This window comes from Nicotiana attenuata, unplaced genomic scaffold (genome assembly GCF_001879085.1).
Source record: "Nicotiana attenuata strain UT unplaced genomic scaffold, NIATTr2, whole genome shotgun sequence".
NCBI lineage: Eukaryota > Viridiplantae > Streptophyta > Magnoliopsida > Solanales > Solanaceae > Nicotiana > Nicotiana attenuata.
In genome coordinates this window covers 338,689-358,265 of record NW_017670742.1, presented here as the reverse complement: position 1 = coordinate 358,265, position 19,577 = coordinate 338,689, and positions in this window count along the sequence as shown.

Sequence of the window (19,577 nt, the reverse complement as noted above, 5' to 3'; positions counted from 1 at the left end):
TAGAGTATTCAGAAAATAGAGTATCGAAATTGTGAGAGAAACGGAATAATTTCACGCTTAATTAATGGCGACTAATGCGTTGCAAAAAATCTCGGTAGAATCCTTTACTATCCCAACTTCTCGCTCCTAAAAAAATTCTTTTTTAAATGATTTGTATAGATTTTGTAGGAAAAACGTGTCCAGGGCGGGTAATATTGTAAACAAGGACATTTTTTGTAATAAAGTTTCATATAGGGTATATGAATGAAATTTTCCCCTTAGAAATATTCAACACCTTGCCACTACTCACTAGTACTAACTCGAACTTTCATATGTAGCTTAGATTAGAAAAAGTTAATTGATTAAAACAAAGCTTATAAAACATTAATTTTCTCAGTAAACATACTGATATAGTCATTCTTTGTCTAATTATCTTTTATTTTTTATATTCTTGTGATTATTTCAGAGACCTCTCAGGTTCTACTCTATTATACTGATCTCCTCATGATTTACGATATCACACTTATCTCGCTTAGTTTAATTTTCTTGTAACAATTCTTCTAACCTATTTATTGCCAATTTTAGAATATTATAATATGACATAGTTACCCTTTCTAATATACTCTTTGCAATTCTTTTTCTAAAAAGTTCCTTTAGAATAAAAAATCAAAAGAAAAGCTGAGTGATTTTAATTTGGCCGCCAATTTCAGTGGACGTTTGAACATAAGAATTGTAAAATTTTGGAAAAGGGTGAAAAAAGAATTCAAGTGAAAATGATTTTTGAAAATTTAAGTTGTGTTTGGATATGAATATAATTTGGGTTATTTTTGAATTTTTGTGAGAGATGTAAATTGAAACTTTTGAAAAATAGCTTTTTGGAAGTTTTTTAAAAGTTTGAAAGTTTTCGAAATTCATCGTCATGTGAAAATCGAAAATTTCATGGCCAAACACTGATTTCGAAATAAAGTAAAACAAATTTCGAAAAAAATGATTCTTTTTTATGGCCAAACGAGTCCTCATTATTGGAAAGTTAAAATCTAGTAACCAAATTGCACATCACACCTCAATACAAAATATGTTCTTCTCTCATGATTGAAATCGAGTTATAAGTTGTTCTCAATTTGTCTCCGTGTACGGGAAAAATCAGGAATAAAGGTTACCCCCGATTTCTCGGTAATGAAACAAGAGGGCAGTACGACCCGATATGATCTCAGGTAGTACCGAGGGCTTCCACAGACCAGAATTCGGGGAGGACAAATGGTGCGTCCGAGACCAAACATGGCCAAGCGTTGAGCTCGAAAGAAGTGAAGAACCGGAGCTAAGAGAAAGGCGGTTAGACAGAACAAACGAGGGGCCAAAATATCCGCCCACCACCGGATATTACAGCATAAATCTTGCCCAGTATCAACTGCGTAATAATGTTTACTAGAAGCTGAAGATTTTTTTTACGTTATTTAGACTTGTACTAGGAATGAAACTCCCTACTATGTAAATGGGAGAACTTTTATATTTTAGGGACCACTGTTGGCACGTGTATCAAAGCAATAAAGTTAATTTAGTCCTTTAGCTATTGTTCAAAATATTTTTCAACTGCTTAATTATTAAGTTGTGACCGAGGGCTAATCGGAACCAAATTCCAAACGTCCATATCTAAGCTAGACTTGTTCATCCATTACATCTGATTTGATCGCTCTCATTTTCTTTAACTCAATTATCTCTTTTTCATGGTTCATTCGTGTTATATTAAATCACATATTCTTTAACTGCATACAAATTCAATTGCTTTTCGTCGAGTAATCAGTCTCAATATTTCCTCCTTTACGTCTCTTGTGAGCTAACACCCTAATTTTTTTGATATGTAGGGATCTTTATATATATATAGGAATCACAAAATAGAGTTTACAACATTAACTGTGTCCGATAGGACATTTCTTACTTGGCTATTACAGGAATTTATAATGTCTCATAGGACTCTTTGATTTCCAAAGGATGCAAGCTTAGTGCAGACATCTTTGCTAATATTTTTGACTAGGTAAATAGTTCCTTCATAGTCTGAAGTTAATGCAGCGGTTACAAAAGGAGGGGCATAGTACATAATATTGAGATCGCTTCCATTGTTTTCATGAATAACGCTCCTAGCCAGCTTGTGTGCAGGCTTGTTGGCTTCCCTGAAATTGTGCTGGATTGTTTAAACCTTCACCTGGGTCATTAATAACCTGCAATCATGAATGATATTATTAAGGATTGTGTTTCCATTATCTAAGCAGGTAATGACATCTTTTGAGTCGGATTCCACTTCTATGTTGGTGTAACCTTGTTCCTTAGCAATGTGTAGGCCTGCTTTTAGTTCCATCAACTCAACATGCAGGGGAGATAAGCCAGGTAGTGACCTCTGGAACCCAAGTACCCACTGACCCTACTGTCCCTGAAGAGCCTACCAAAGCCACAAAGAGATGTGTCTTCCTTAAATGATCCATCAATGTTGAGCTTAATATAGCTACAAGGGGTGTTAAGCCATTTGACTGTGATGGGAATCCTTTAGTGCGGTATAGATTCCTTCTCAGTCAGGAGTTTGTATTCCACTGCTTGTTTATAAGCGTAAAGTAAGACGGCTTTGTTTGTAGTATTATTATACAAGTTATTATTTTTGTTGACCCAAATTGTCCATATAGCAAATGGAAACATTCTTTCCAATTAATGATGCCTTTTTATAGAATAAAGTTTTGATCCCGGATATTAGTCAACAAATTACTAGCATTATTCCAGCTATCCGTATCTGTCACGACCCAAATCTACTAAGGGTCGTGATGGCGTCGGACACCATTGTCAGGCAAGCCAACACTAATAACTAGTAACTTCTCGTTTTAAATATTTCTGAATTCGCTTCTTTTATACATATAAACAATAAGGAATAAATTTCACTGAATAATTAATGCTATCTTTAACAATTTCAAAATACTGATTAATCCCATAGACATCCCAGAACCCGGTGTCACAAGTGCATGAGCTATCTCTAGGAAACAATATAATACAACAACTGCCCGGAATATAAATAGGACAGAAAGTAAATGTGGAAATCTTAAAGAGACTCTGCTGGCTGCGGGTCGTCTCGAGAAGTGCAGTTCACCTAAGTCTCCGTGTCAACCATGCTGCTTCGCCCACTAGGCCGCTAGAGATGCATGTGCCTATGCAACAAAAATGCATAGCAAATGTAGCATGAGTACGAAAATAACGTGTACTCAGTAAGTATCCCGCCTAATCTCGAAGAAGTAGAGACGAGAGGTCGACTTCGTCACTTACTAGTGGTCCAATGATGATTCATCAATAATATAACAAGTCGAGGGTTTATATAAACATGAATGTAATTCGATAGAGTGAAGAAAGTAAATAATTCTTTCTTTTATATGAAAATTTCCAATTTCCTTTTTCATCATTTATGCATATATTCTCAAGACGGGAAAAGAAAAGGAATATCAACCTCAGTAAATTACAATGCAAGTAATACAAGCATGCGCAAATCATGCCGAGGACGTACGACCCGATCCAACAATATTTAAGTTGTGCACTGCCAGAGGGTCGAATGGTGCGAACCATAGATGCATCTATTTAATCTACCGAGTCGTTCGGCCCATTCCACAATAGATAAACACATTCAAACAGTCAATCAAGAACTCATCGAGGAGCAATTTATCCAAAGAAAAACCAATTCTCTTTTAACAATTCAAAAAAATGAAGTTTAATCCTTTTTAGAAAGTCATTTACTAATTCGATGTGATTTAAGCAATTCAAATTGTAAACAAGATTACAAATATTCCAAGTATAGCATGCTTTTGGGTCCTAGACTACCCGAACTTAAACATAATAATAGCTACGCACGGACTCTCGTCACCTCGTGCGTATGTAGCCCCCACAAATAGAAGCACATAACCAATTAACTCACGTATGGGGACAATTCCCACTTACAAGGTTAGAAAGGAGACTCACCTTGCTCCGAAGTTCCGAAACCGGCATTCCACACCCTTCCGAAGACATAAATTGATGCACAACGCTCCAAAACTAGCTAATAATTATACAAATCCATTAATTACCTTCAATTACTCATAATAATCCAATTTATAAGAATTTCTAACCCCGATCAAAAAGTTGACAAAATCGCCCTCGGGCCCACGTGCCAGGATTCCGAAATTTTTCGAAGATAAACTTTACCCATAACCTCACGAACTCAAATATATAATTTACTCTTAATTTCATGTCCAAAATCGTGGCCAAAATCCAAATATACCAATTTTCTAGGTTTTTCCCTCAACCCCAAGTTTTCCACTATTTTCTATGTTAAAATCTACACATAATCAATGCATTTAACTCATAATAGGTAGGATTAACTTACCTCCAAGTTGCTAGGTGGAAGTCCCCTCAAGAAGCTCCACAATCGCCCCAAAATAGAGAAAAATGAGCAAAATGGCCAAACCCCGATATTTAATGTATTCTGCCCAGCAACTTCCGCACCTGCGGACTCCTTGCCGCTTCTGCGAGTCCGCATCTACGGAGCCTCCATCGCAGCTGTGCCAATAACCGCTTCTGCGGACCTCCATCTCGCTTCTGCGCTTGCACAGATGCGGCCAACGCCCCGCATCTGCGGTCTTTCCCTTGGCTGCCCCATTCCACTCCTGCGACTCCCAGGCCGCTTCTGCGGCTCCGCACCTGCGGCCACAACCTCGCAGGTGCGGTTACACTAGTTATCAACTGCCTCAGTTTTTCTTCAAATTCAAAGTTCGATCCGTTAACCACCGGAATCCACCCGGGGCCCCCGTCCAATCACACCAACTAGTCCCAAAACACATTACGGACTTGCTCGAGGCCTCAAATGATATCAGACAACGCTAAAATCATGAATCGACCTCCAATCCAAGCTTTATGAACTTTAGACCTTCAAACTTCTACATTCGATGCCGAAACCTATCATATCACGTCCGATTAACCTCAAATTTTGCACACAAGTCATATTCGACATTACGGAACTACTCCAACTTCCAGAATTGGAATCCGACCCCGATATCAAAAGGTCCACTTCCGGTCAAACTTCTCAAAAACCTTTAAATTTCTAACTTTCTCCAAATGACTCCAAAATGACCTTTGGACCTCCAAATCCACTTTCTAACTTTCTCCGAATACCAGAATCACCATAAGAAGCTACTCCCAGACTCGGAACCCCAAACGGACATCAATAACACTAAAATGCATTTCAACCCAAACTTATGAAATTCTTCCAAAATGCTAACTTCCACAATAGGTGCCGAAACGCTTCCGGGTCATCCAAAACCCGATCCTGACATACGCCCAAGTCCAAAATCATCATACGAACCTGCTGGAACCTTCAAATCCTGATTCCGAGGTCGTTTACTCAAAAATCCAATCTTAGTCAATTCTTTCAACTTAAAGCTTCCGAAATGAGAATTCTCTCTCCAAATCAACTCCGAACTTCTCGGAATTCAATTCCGACCATGCGTATAAGTCATAATACCTGAAATGAAGCTGCTTATGGCCTCAAACTGCTGAACGACGCGCTAGAGCTCAAAATAACCGGTCGGGTCGTTACATTCTCTCCCACTTAAACATATTCGTCCTCGAACGTGCTAAGAACTGCGGTGGAGTTTTCTGAAATCACAGTTAAACACCTTGAGCACCTACCCGTGCTACCACAACTCAGTTGAGCACATTAGATCGAGCAAATCTGAAGATATTCTCTTTTATTCAAACAAATGAGCCTTAGAGCCCAGTTTCAATATCCGTTATTCTCTGCGCCGGCTCCCAATATAAGAAGACTGTATAAATCACCGCATGATGCACCGATACAAGATTGCATACCTTTGCTGAATTCACACTATGCACCACGTCATTCACAGGACCATAATAACATTCTCTGATCATAATAACCTACATTCCCCGAATCTGATGCTCACGATGCATCTCATGACATGTATAAGTCTTGTTCCAACTCTTACAATATCGCCACGATGGAGGAGACGCGTAGAAATTCATAACCAACTGCCAAGTCAACAAATCATTGAGGCTACACTCCTGACAAGAACATTACCTCATTCTGAGCCCAAATAATGATCTTTGCTCCTTAATATACTTCATACAATCCTATTGCACTGATCCTAGGTCCAATAACCTTGTCTTACCCAGTACGAACTGCTCAGGCAACAAGCCACCCCAGACATGACCGAAAGTCTCGTATGATGCCACAATGTGGCAATAGGCTACCAACTCGAATGCGATACATAAGAAAGACAAGTTCTGAAAGGGAATACTCCACTCACGTAGCTAATATGAACTCACCTCCGAAAATGGAAACAAAACACACAGAATAGAATATAAGGGACTATAATTATCATCACATTGTTGCGGCGTGCAACCCGATCCGCACATAAAACTCACATTAGGAGATGCACATAGAGCTAAATTGCTCATTACAACAAGATACCGAATATCGGTCACAAGCATGCTAAGTGCATAATACCATCCCTGAGGGGACATATAGCGCCATAAGCTAACAAACTCAAGCACAACTGAGGTGCGATATATGTTCTGAAACTAAAGAGCCATCCTTCTCACATAACACCATCGCTATGCGGAACCTCAACCCATAAGAAATTTACCAAGCTGTTTCGCAACTCACACGGCACAATATAACATTACATGAAATAGCCGACGACGAATTAACATCCAACGTCCGAATACTCCTCCATAAGGGGAGCTGTACTGAAATGAACACATTCGGCTCGATATAGAGCCCATATTCATATTTAAATCCATCCACAGTCCTCAAGCCGATTCTGATCATACTGTACTAGGCCAAAAAATCTTTTCTTGGCCGATAACAACCCCTTTTTTCCATAACTCACAAGAACAACCATCATAACTGGAGTAATCCTCCACAGTCCATAACCCAATAAGCCAAGTGCCCTCCAGGCATAAATTCTCAAATTAATGATATCACCAAAATCTTCATGCTTGGTTTCATTCTTCAATCAATTGAGTAACTACATGCCACACTTATACAATCTTCCCGTGGGACACGCTCCCACGATCTTCCGTAACAGATAACAAGTCTGCATATCCATACCACCGGTCGCACTAACGCTGAAAAGTGATCAAGAATCCATAACCAGGATGCAAAGCCTCTTTCACAAATCACCGATCCCAGGAGACGCTAAAGACAATACCAGCTTACTCTAATCATTCAAACCCCTTTCATGCTCATCCGAGCTCGTGAAATCCTTGTCAACACCAGACCGCAACCTTGATCCTCACGTTCAAATTTCATACGGCTTACTGCACCTTATCAAGCCAGCATGCGATAGTACCAGAATTTCATCGCAACTCCTGAACCACTAACATGGTAAACACTTCATCACATGGAAGCTCTTTACTTAACTCATTCCAAGAGAACCATAGCAACACACGAGTGAATCACCACTGTAGAGGATGCAATTCTTCAAATAGTGGCCTAAACCACCATAGCCCTTTTCGGGATCCGCCTACACATAGCAGGCCATAATACCGGAAAACTTCCGAATAGATTCAATTACGACGGGCGTCAAGCCTCACACGTACCATCACAAATCACTTGCATAACTTAATCACGCTGAAGGAACTGATCACTGCCACCAGTATGCCAACTCACCCATGGCTAACCAATCCAACCTCTTCCAATTTATCCTTAATTGCCTCAGAATAATAATAACTTCATTACACATAATGCACTCAACCCGAGTGGCCTTGTAACACGAGACCATGCTGTCTCAAATCCCACGAACCATCTCATACCTTTCTTGTGTGCATATTCGCATCTCGACTGGTACATCCATTCTGGTACTTCTTTTACGAATCTGAAGTCCTTCTCTCCCTTTCCTTCCTATGCTACACTGCAAGTCAAAATATCATAGAACATTCTGCCTCTTATCATGAGCTGCTTCACAAGCTCGATCCTTAATCATACTACGATCTTGAATCGTTAGGAACCACATTTTTAACCTTTGAATCCACTAGGACCGTTGATGACAGCCACCCACTTTGAAATGGTCCCTAATATAATCAACTGCAAGGATCCACTAGCACATGATCACCCTCTCAAAGAAGCACCCTGCTGAATCACCTTTCTTGCAGTTCACTTCTATGTGAAGCATAATTCCTGAGTCTTCCCGAAGCCTGAACATGCATCGATGATGCCAATTGTAGAATACATTCTTCAATCCCTTTGCTCAAATTACTACTGATGTTCTCTTCCCTTAGCCGAAACAACTTACCAATACACCGATAACCCGAATCTTCACAAGAAGATAATCATACAACCCAATCGTAGGCGGTGGGACTCTCCCACTTAGCTTGAAGCCACTATTACACAACTTTGGAACCCACTAAGATTCTTCATCCCTTATTGACATGACCTTGCTCAATTAAACTGCCAGATTCCTCGAAATCCTTCCTTTAGCATTTCATGAACACTCTGAATCTCTAACAACATTCTCATATTAGACCTCTTACCGGATAGTTAATAAAACCCTTTGCCGAAGCTTTGCCAACCATGCGACCACTGATCTGCTCATAGGAGACATCCCCAAACGTGGAGACTACGCGCCGACATCTTCCAACGTCGCTGCACGGGGTACAATTACTTCGACATCAATAACCCATTCTGAGCCCGTGCTCACCCACCAACTACACAAGTCCATTCACCCCTCGTGGAGATTAACTATATATGCGCCAATATCTTCCAATCCGAAGTTATGTTGTATCCTTCTTCATATTAAGAAGCTCATTTCCGTCATATCAAATCTCCCACTATTATGCTAGCCAATATTTCAAATTAAGTTCATAGACCCAATCACCGTCCGCTAAAAGTTCCCAAATCACTCCAAACTTTCCTCAAGGGTGTAGTTATCCTGCAAGTGAATACGCGTGCTGCTTTTCCACTCTCCCACTTTGGCCAAACCCTCTTCCTCAAGCAACTATTTGACTTCCGCTTCTTACACTTGACCTTCTTGAAATTTAACCACCGCATGACACCTTCCACATGTCCTTCATCACCTTTGCTGCTCAGCTGATGCCTTAGATCAAAGTCTAACTCAGTAGCTCTTGAGCCGATAGACCGCTACTAACTTCTAAACCTTTCCGAAGATCATCTTTCTCGAGCCGTCAGCATTAGAAATACACATTAAATCCTGAACCACCACACCCCGCGATCTCTGACGGCCGCTTCTCCAATACTATTTTACAATATCCTGCCCCAAGGGCAAATTGTAGAAGGTCTTAACACTGGTGAACTTAGTACATTCAACAAGGACAACGACACCTCATCGCAGATGAAAATTCCACCACGCTCGCAAATACCAAGCCTCACTACTCTATCAACCCAAATCTGAACATTCTTAGCCCGGTTGCCTTTCCCCTTCCGGGAATAAAATACCGAATCTCTAAATCATGCACTGAGTAAACCTCCCTTCAAGTCATTCACTGCCTCGACACGTAGGCAAGCATCCTACCATCACATCAATAATGCACGACAACCGTTCATAAGTATCATGGAAACTTGTGCCTAGCCTGAGAGCTCTAAAAAGTACGACTACTGAGCTGAAACGACGGAATATCCTTCCACAAGGCGACGAGAATAGTCAAATCAACTATGCTGGGAGAAGCATCCCGCACTACCTCTGTAGTACCTTTAGAATTTCTCAATTCTTTATTTGTAATAAGCGCTTCGCGTCGCATAAGATCGATTGGGAAGGAAACAAAGGCATAAGCCTCAAAGGAATCAAATCGCACGATGAGGAAATCAAGAAGGGAAGTGCTCCTGACAGCCCTGTAGCCTCCCGAAGATAAGTACAGACGTCTCCGTACCGATCTGCGAGACTCTACTAGACTTGCTCATGAATCGTGAGACCTAAGGGAACTTAGTGCTTTTATTCCATGTTGTCACGTCCCAAAATCCACTAAGGGTCGTGATAGCGCCAGACACCATTGTCAGGCAAGCCAACACTAATAACTAGTAACTTCTCGTTTTAAATATTTCTGAATTCGCTTCTTTTATACATATAAACAATAAGGAATAAATTTAACTGAATAATTAATGCTATCTTTAAAAATTTCAAAACACTGACTAATCCCATAGATACCCCAAAACCCGGTGTCACAAGTGCATGAGCTATCTCTAGGAAACAATATAATACAACAACTGTCCGGAATACAAATAGGACAGAAAGTAAATGTGGAAATCTGAAAGAGACTCTGCTGGCTGCGGGTCGTCTCGAGAAGTGCAGTTCACCTAAGTCTCCGTGTCAACCATGCTGTTTCGCCCACTAGGCCGCTAGAGATGCATGTGCCTGTGCAACAAAAATGCACAGCAAGTGTAGCATGGGTACGAAAACAACGTGTAGTCAGTAAGTATACCGCCTAATCTCGAAGAAGTAGAGACGAGGGGTCGACTTCGACACTTACTAGTGGTCCAATGATGATTCATCAATAATATAACAAGTCGAGGGTTTATATAAACATGAATGTAATTCAATATAGTGAAGCAAGTAAACAAATCTTTCTTTTATATGAAAATTTCCAATTTCCTTTTTCATCATTTATACATATATTCTCAAGACGGGATAAAAAAGCAATATCAACCTCTGTAAATTACAAGGCAAGTAATATAAGCATGCGCGAATCATGCCGAGGATGTACTGCCCGATACAACAATATTTAAACTGTGCACTGCCAGAGGGTCGAATGGCACGAACCATAGATGCATCCATTTAATCTACCGAGGCGTTCGACCCGTTCCACAATAGATAAACACATTCAAACAGTCAATCAAGAACTCATCGAGGAGCAATTTATCCAAAGAAAAACCAATTCTCTTTTAACAATTCAAAGAAATTAAGTTTAATCCTTTTTAGAAATTCATTTACTAATTCGATGTGATTTAAGCAATTCAAACTGTCAACAAGATTACAAATATTCCAAGTATAGCATGCTTTTGGGTCCTAGACTACCCGGAATTAAACATAATAGTAGCTACGCACGGACTCTCGTCACCTCGTGCGTACGTAGACCCCACAAATAGGAGCACATAACCAATTAACTCACCTATGGGGACAATTCCCTCATACAAGGTTAGAAAGGAGACACACCTCGCTCCGAAGTTCCATTACTGGCATTCCACGCCCTTCCGAAGACATAAATTGATGCACAACACTCCAAAACTAGCCAATAATTATGCAAACCCATTAATATACGTTCAATTACTCATAATAATCCAATTTATAACAATTCCTAACCCCGATCGAAAAGTTGACACAATCGCCCTCGGGCCCATGTGCCCGGATTCCGAAATTTTTAGAAGATAAACTTTATCAATAAACTCACGAACTCAAATATATAATTTACTCTTAATTTCATGTCCAAAATCGTGGCCAAAATCTAAAAATACAAATTTTCTAGGTTTTTCCCTCAACCCCAAGTTTTCCACTAATTTCCATGTTAAAATATACACATAATCAATGCATTTAACTCATAATAGGTAGGATTAACTTACCTCCAAGTTGCTAGGTGGAAGTCCCTCTCAAGAAGCTCCAAAATCGCCACAAAATAGAGAAAAATGAGCAAAATGGCCAAACCCCGCTATTTAATGTATTCTGCCCAGCAACTTCCGCACCTGCGGACTCCTCGGCGCTTCTGTGAGTCCGCATCTGCGGAGCCTCCATCGCATCTGCGCCAATAACCGCTTCTGCGGTCCTCCATCTCGCTTCTGCGCTTGCACAGATGCGGCCAACGCCCCGCATATGCGGTCCTTTCCTTGGCTGCCCTATTCCGCTCCTACGACTCCCAGGCCGCTTCTGCGGCTCCGGACCTGCGTCCACAACCTCGCAGGTGCGGTTACACCAGATATCAGCTGCCTCAGTTTTTCTTCAAATTCAAACTTCGATCAGTTAACCACCCGGAATCCACCCGGGGCCCCCGGGGCCCCCGGGACCCTGTCCAATCACACCAACCAGTCCCAAAACACATTACGGATTTGCTCGAGGCCTCAAATCATATCAGACAATGCTAAAATCATGAATCGACCTCGAACCCAAGCTTTATGAACTTTAGAACTTCAAACTTCTACATTCGATGCCGAAACCTGTCAATCACGTCCGATTGACCTCAAATTTTGCACACAAGTCATATTCGACATTACGGACCCGCTCCAACTTCCGGAATCGAAATCCGACCCCGATATCAAAAGGTCCACTTCCGGTCAAACTTCTCAAAAACCTTCAAATTTCTAACTTTCTCCAAATGACTCCAAAATGACCTACGGACCTTCAAATCCACTTCCGATCGCGCTCTCAATACCAGAATCACCATATGAAGCTACTCCCAGACTCGGAATCCCAAACGGACATTGAACACTGAAATGCACTTCAACCCAAACTTATGAAATTCTTCCAAAATGCTAACTTCTAATATAGGCTTCGAAACGCTCCCGGGTCAGCCAAAACCCGATCCGGACATACGCCCAAGTCCAAAATCATCATACAAACCTGTTGGAACCTTCAAATCCTGATTCCAAGGTCGTTTACTCAAAAATCCAATCTTAGTCAATTGTTTCAACTTAAAGCTTCCGAAATGAGAATTCTCTCTCCAAATCAACTCCGAACTTCTCGTAATTCAATTCCGACCACGCGTACAAGTCATAATAGTTGAAATGAAGCTGCTCATGGCCTCAAATTGCTAAACAACGCGCTAGAGCTCAAAACGACTGGTCGGGTCGTTACAGTATCCAAGCCTAAGTGAAGCCAAAATTCCTTAACAACTATGCAATCCATGAAAATGTGAGTAATGGTTTCACTATGACCTTTGCAAAATGTACAAGTAGGGTCAATGTTTATCCCAATGTGGTTTAAGTTGCTTCTAGTTGGTAGCATGTCGTGGTAGCATTTCCATTCCAAAATTTTTAATTTGTTGGGACAATTTAGTTGCCAAATCCAAGCAAAGTCCTTAACATTATTTGGTTGACTATTAATTAGATTGTGGCATGACTTGCTAGTGAATATCCCATTTGTGTTTAGTGACCAAATAGGGGTGTCACAATTTTTTGGGCTTGGAGTGATAGCAGTGATTTTGTTAATCAAGTTAGGTTGAAGGTCCATGGATAATTTGGATAAATCCCAATGACTATTAATCCAGATATCCTTAATGGCGAGAATATTGTCCTTTTGAGTTAGGGGACGGTATATACATTGGCATAGCGGGGGAGTATGGTGGATCCAATGCCTATTCCATACACTGAGGTTCGATGAATTATGGGAATACCAAGTAATACCTTTGCTACAAACTTCCCATCCTTGGATGATGCTATTCCAAATGAAGGACGAATTTTTAATATTTTTCCTAGTACCATGAGCCCCAAAATCGTTTTTGCCCAAGGGGAATGTGTGTTAGTGAGGAGTCTCCAAGATAGGTTGGCTAGATTTACTAGATTTTTACTCTTGGCAATATGTATCCCTAATCCACCTTCCTTCTTGTGTTTGGTGATGATGCCCAGTTAATAAGATGGATATTTTTGAAAGTGGCATTAGTACCCCATATAAAACTTTGCTGGATTTCGTCTATGTTATTAAGAATCTTGGATGGCAATAGAGTGTATTGCATAATATAATTTGGGAGGGAGTTCAGGCATGAGGTAGCCAGTATGCACGTGCCCGCCATGTTATGACAGTTTGTTTTCCAAGCAACCAATTTTGCAAGCATATTATCGAGAACAAATTGGAAGTCAGTGGCTCTAGCTTTGGAGTTAGTAATTGGAAAATCTAAGTATTTACCAAAGGTATAACTAATATAGATTAAGAAAATTTGAGAGATTGGAAACAATATTTTTAGGGTTAGAGATGATGATTTTTTATTTTGCTCTATTAGTGGTCTGCCCTGACAGGTAGCAAAATAAATCTATGCATTGTTTAATGGTGGTTGTAGTGTTTTTATTGATTTGAGCTATTAGGGTAAGATCATCCGCGAATAAAAGGTGTGATAATTGGTGATTATGTTTTCCTATAGTCACCGGATCCCAACATCCCATATCCACCTTGTGGTTGATGAGAGTAGAAAGCATTTTCATACAAAGTATAAATAAATGTAGAGACATAGGGTCACCCTGCCTAATACCTCTGCTAGGGGTAAAGTAATCAGTTCTAGAGCCACTAACAAGGATAGCTATTTTACTTGATGAAACACAATTCATAATGAGTTTTGTGATATTGGGAGGAATTTAAAAAAAAAAGTGAGGGCTCTATAGACAAAGGACCATTCAAGACGGTCAAAAGCCTTTACTCGATCTATTTTTAGGATCATATTGTGTTTTTTACCACGGTAATTATTCATTTTGAGGATGAGTTCTTGAATAATAATAATAGCATTATCACTAAATTTTTTATTTTTCAGGAAACTAGCTTGAAAGGGGCTGATAAGGGTGTTTAGGAAAGGCTTCAAGCGATTAGTAATGACCTTAGTAATGATTTTATAAATAGTGTTACATAAACCTATGGGCCTAAAGTTTTTTAAGTTATTTGCATTAGGAATTTTTGGAATTAAACAAAGGAGAGTATCATTTATTCCATCTGGAATTTTTCCACTATTTAAATCATCCTGGCAGAGGCTAATAACTGAGCTGCCTATTATGTTCCAATATTTTTGAAAGAAAAAAGGATAGCGTCCATCCGGGCCAGGAGCTTTGTAAGGTTTAAAGAAAAAACATGCTTTGATAATCTTAGATTTTGTGATGGGATTATCCAGAGAGGATAGGTTAGTATTATTAAAACTTTTAGGGTCATTTTATACTATTCCAATCACTCGAGACATGAGAAATTGTGAAAACTTTTTTAAAATAATCACTTGTATGGTTGATGATGGCTTCAGGGTCATCAATCCAGTTATCATTATCATCCTTAAAGAAAATAATTTTGTTTCTTCTTTTTCTATTAGTAGCCATAATTTGATAAAATTTGGTGTTAGCATCTCCCTCGTTTAGCCAATGGATTATAGAGCGAAGTTTCCAGTAATCTTCCTCTATTTTCAGAATGATATTGAAGTCATGTTTTAGTGTTACTTATAAATTTTGGAGGAAGGTACTGTAGGGTAATATGTGAAATTTTGTCAATGTCACCAAAAGTGTTATTTTTCCAAGTAATAAACATTATCCTTGAAGGTGGATGCAGCCATGGTGTAGGAGTTGTTACACCATGAGTTTGTTACCACTTTTTTAAATTGGGGGTGCTTACACCAAAAAGGTTTGAGCCAGAACAATTTAGGAAATTGGTGGCATTGTTTAGGAATGAGGTTAATGAGTAAAGGATTAAGATCCGAGTGAGTTTTAGGAAGGTGAGTTATAGAAGCATTTGGAAAGATTTGAATCCATTGATCATTACCAAAGACTTTGTCAAGACGTTTCATAATAAGGCTATTATTGGTGAATCTTTGGTTAGACCAAGTGTATTTGCAACCCTTATAGACAAGATCAAGTAATTTGCAATAGTTAAGACTAGACCAAAGTTTTAACGCTCGTCTACGGTTCAGTGGTCTACCTCCTAACTTCTCATTAGCTCTAATAACATCATTAAAATCACCCCATCTAGCCATTGCCCATTATAATTGTCCGCAATACTTTCAATATTTTTCCACATTTGGTCCCTAGTAACTGAATTAGTACTAGCATAAATTGAAGAAAATAAACAGTTGAATCTAGTAGGGCGTACCTCAATGGTTGCATGGATTTCATGATATCTACGAACAAAGTTGTGGACAATCACTTTGGTAGGTCCCATAGAATAACCATACCACCAGCCTAGCCATCTGCCAGAACCTCAATCATCTCCGAAAAACCAAATTCATTCAGTATTGTGACATGAGAATGCATTCTAGTTTCAAGAAGTGTGACCATGCATGACCTATGTTGAACCATAAGTTCCCTAAAATTTCTCCTAAAATCCTCATTATTCCCACCCCTAATATTCCAGATAATTAAATTTGTGGGATTCATCATGTTAACAACTTGTGTTGGTGGGTGACCATTCTCCATCATTTCCCTAGGAAGAGTTGAGTTCCTCCTTAGAGATGGAACTAAGATCATTGCCCTGTGGCCTGCCGTTGGATCTTGTGGTGGGCGAATGTCCATTGCACACTTGTATAGGTTTTGAGGACATGCAAGGATGTGCCTCTTCTCTTGAGTTTCTTTGAATAGGAAGACTTTTACCTCGTTTAGGTTTGATAATTCCACCACTGATTCTCCCACTAAGCCTATTTTTCGATCATTTCCTCTTCCATTGGGTTGCCTACATTTGGTAATAATGGAGGATTGAGGTTCATATCCTCCATGTGCATTTGCATGTTGGGATTTTGTGGGTGTGGCTAGGGTTGTGGTGCCTCCCATTGCATCAAGATTGGGTTGAGAGCAGTTAGAGCTTCTGGTGGAAAGAAAGGAAGATCCAAGCCTAGATTTTGGGGTAGTATAGGGACATGATTCAAATGAGGGGGTAGATTCCATTGTGCTCTCATCTCTTGCACTAGATTTGGATTCAGTGATGGTGCTAGAGGTTGAAAGATGTTGTTCATCCACACATGGTTCATGTAATTGCTCATAGCAAGGTGAAGACCTTTGGCCACTAGCTGGGCTAGGTAGCGTGGATTTTGGATAAGAATCACACTCTCCTGACCATTGATCGTGGCATTGAACATGAGACCCCTCCCCGTTAGCCCTAGTTCTATCCAGGACGGTAGGTGGTGGTCATGTGGCATGGGAGGTTGAGCATAGATTATTGGAGGATTTTGAAGTTGTTGAGGGAGCGGTGGAAGGTTGCCATATTCAAGGGACATTGGTGATGGAGGATTTGAATGAGGCAATATCTCCTTCGATTATTTAGTGGAATTCTTGGCATTTTTAGTGAAGTTGTCGTCATTTAAAATATGAGAGATTGTGTAACAACCCGGTCGGTCGTTTTGAGAGTTGTAGCCCCATTCCCCCATTTTCTGCTTCTTTTGTGTTCAACAGCTGTATTATGACTTATCGGGTTAGTTGGTTCGGGTCCAGAGTGATTTCAGAATAGATTGAGACACTTAGTCTCTTAAGTGAAAACTTAAGTTGGAAAAGTTGACCGGATGTTGACTTATGTGTAAATGACCTCGGATTTGAATTTTGATGGAACCTTTAGCTCCGTTAGGTGATTTTGTACTTAGGAGCGCGTGCGGATTGTGTTTTGGAGGTGCGTAGTAGAATTAGGCTTGAAATGCCGAAAGTTGGAATTTTGGGAAGCTTTACCGGGAGTGGACTTTATGATATCGGATTGGATTGGATTTCCTGAAGTTGGAGTAGGTTTGTCGTGTCATTTATGACTTGTGTGCAAAATTTGAGGTCAATCGGACGTGATTTGATGTGTTTTGACGTCGTTTGTAGAATTCGAAAATTTCGAAGTTCATTAGGCTTGAATCCGTGGGTCTTTCGTGTTTTTGATGTTGTTTGAGGTGATTTGAGGATTCAACTAAGTTCATATGATATTTTGGGAGTTGTTGGTATGTTTGGTTGAGGTCCCGAAGGCCTCGAGTGAGTTTCGGGTGGTTAACAAATCAGTTTTGGCCTTTGAGTGATAGCTGATATCTGCTGCTGTATTTCTTTTGGTTTCTTCTTTCGCAAACGCGAGAGGACGATCGCATTCGCGAAGGGTTAATGAGAGCTGGGAGATTTTGTTCTTTGCGTTCGTGAAGAGGAGGACACGAACGCGAAGGCTAGATTTGAGAGTGCATCGCGAATGCGGGAGTGGTGTCGCATTCGCGAAGAGAAATGAGGCAGCTGGGGACCCTAGGTCTTTGGTCTATGCGTTCGCGAAGCGTTGGTCGCGTTCTCAAAGAGTCAAGCTAGGAGGCAGTCATTTTAGTCTACGTGAACGCGAGAGGACGGACGCGTTCGCGAAGAAGGAAATCTGGACAGACAGTATTAATTTCAAAAACGAGGGTTTGAACCCATTTTTCATAGTTTGAGTTAGAGACCACGGATTTGGGCGATTCTTGAAGGGATTTTCGTGGAGTTGATTGGGGTAAGTGATTCTTACTTGGTTTTGGTTAAATCCCATGATTTTTTCTTAAATTTTATCATCTAATTTCTGATATGAGGTGGATAATTGGGGCAAAAGAGGAAGAACTCTTGAGTTAGGATTTTGAGGTTTTGAACGGCATTTTTTTTATCGGATTTGAGTAAATTGGTACAGTTAGACTCGTAAGTGAATGGGCTTTCAGGTTTTGTGATTTTTGTCGGATTTCGAGACGTGGGCTCGGGGGCCGGGTTCTGGCCGATTTAGCATTTTTGGCTATAATTTAGTACTTTTCTTGTGGAATTGATTCCTTTAGCCTATATTGAATGTATTGTACTACTTGTGGCTAGATTCAGGACCTTCGAAGGCTGACTCGCGAGGCAAGGGAATTTTGGAGTAGCGTTATTGAGGTAAGTAGCAGTTTTAAATCTGGTCCTGAGGGTATGAAACCCCGGATGTTGTGCTATGTGATTATTTTGGAGGTGACGCATATGCTAGGTGACGGGACTCTGGGCGTGCACCATGGGAATTGTTACTTGGTCCGTCCCGTGGAACCGTAAATTGGAATAACTTGTTATTAGCTATATCTTTCTCTTAGTGTTATAGAAATTGGGCCGGAATCCATGTAAGAAATCATGCTTAGGCTATATGGTGTCACTGTTGGACCCGGAGAGGTCGTGTATTTGTTGAATTAACTACTATTTGGTGTGTTGTACTCAGTCATGATTTCCTTGCGTATCATACCTCCATCTCTTCTTGTTCCTTGTTGATACATGTTATTAACTCTGTTTGGGCTGATTTATATGATTTTTGAGAGCCTGAGAGATTGGAGAGGTTGGTGACTGAGATAGGGCCTGAGTGCCGAGTTGTGACCTATATGTATAGGGCTCCACAAAGAGCTTTATGGCTATTTATACATTATGGATCAGGCTGCACGTCGCAGTGATATAGCGCTTGGGCTGAAGGAGCCGCTCCGGAGTCTGTACACCCTCAGTGAGCGCATGTACCTATTGAGTGTGAGTATTGAGGGCTGAGAGCCGAGTGATTGAGCTATTGAGATGAGTTAAGTGACTGTTGCCTTTAGAGGATGTACTTGCTTTCATTTGTTGTTGCACTTAGTGGCTATCTGTCATTGTTGTGAAATTTCTAGAAGATTTTATATCTAGTTTACTTGAACTTGAAACTGTATAAAACTGATTTGACTTAAACTGCCAGATTTGAAAGCATGTCTATTATTTACTAAAATTAATGAAAATGAACTATAACTGTGTAGCTCATCACTATCTTCAATTCCTTATTTATTATTGTTACTTTCTGAGTTGGATGTACTCACGTTCCTCCCTGCACCTCATGTGCAGATCCAAGTATTTCCGGACACGGTGGACGTGATCTCGTTTGTGGTTGAGTATCAGCTGCTGGCGTTCGCAGTCCTTGTCTCTCCTTTCTTGTTACCTTTTCTTTCCTGTATTGGCATTTTGACCCAGACTG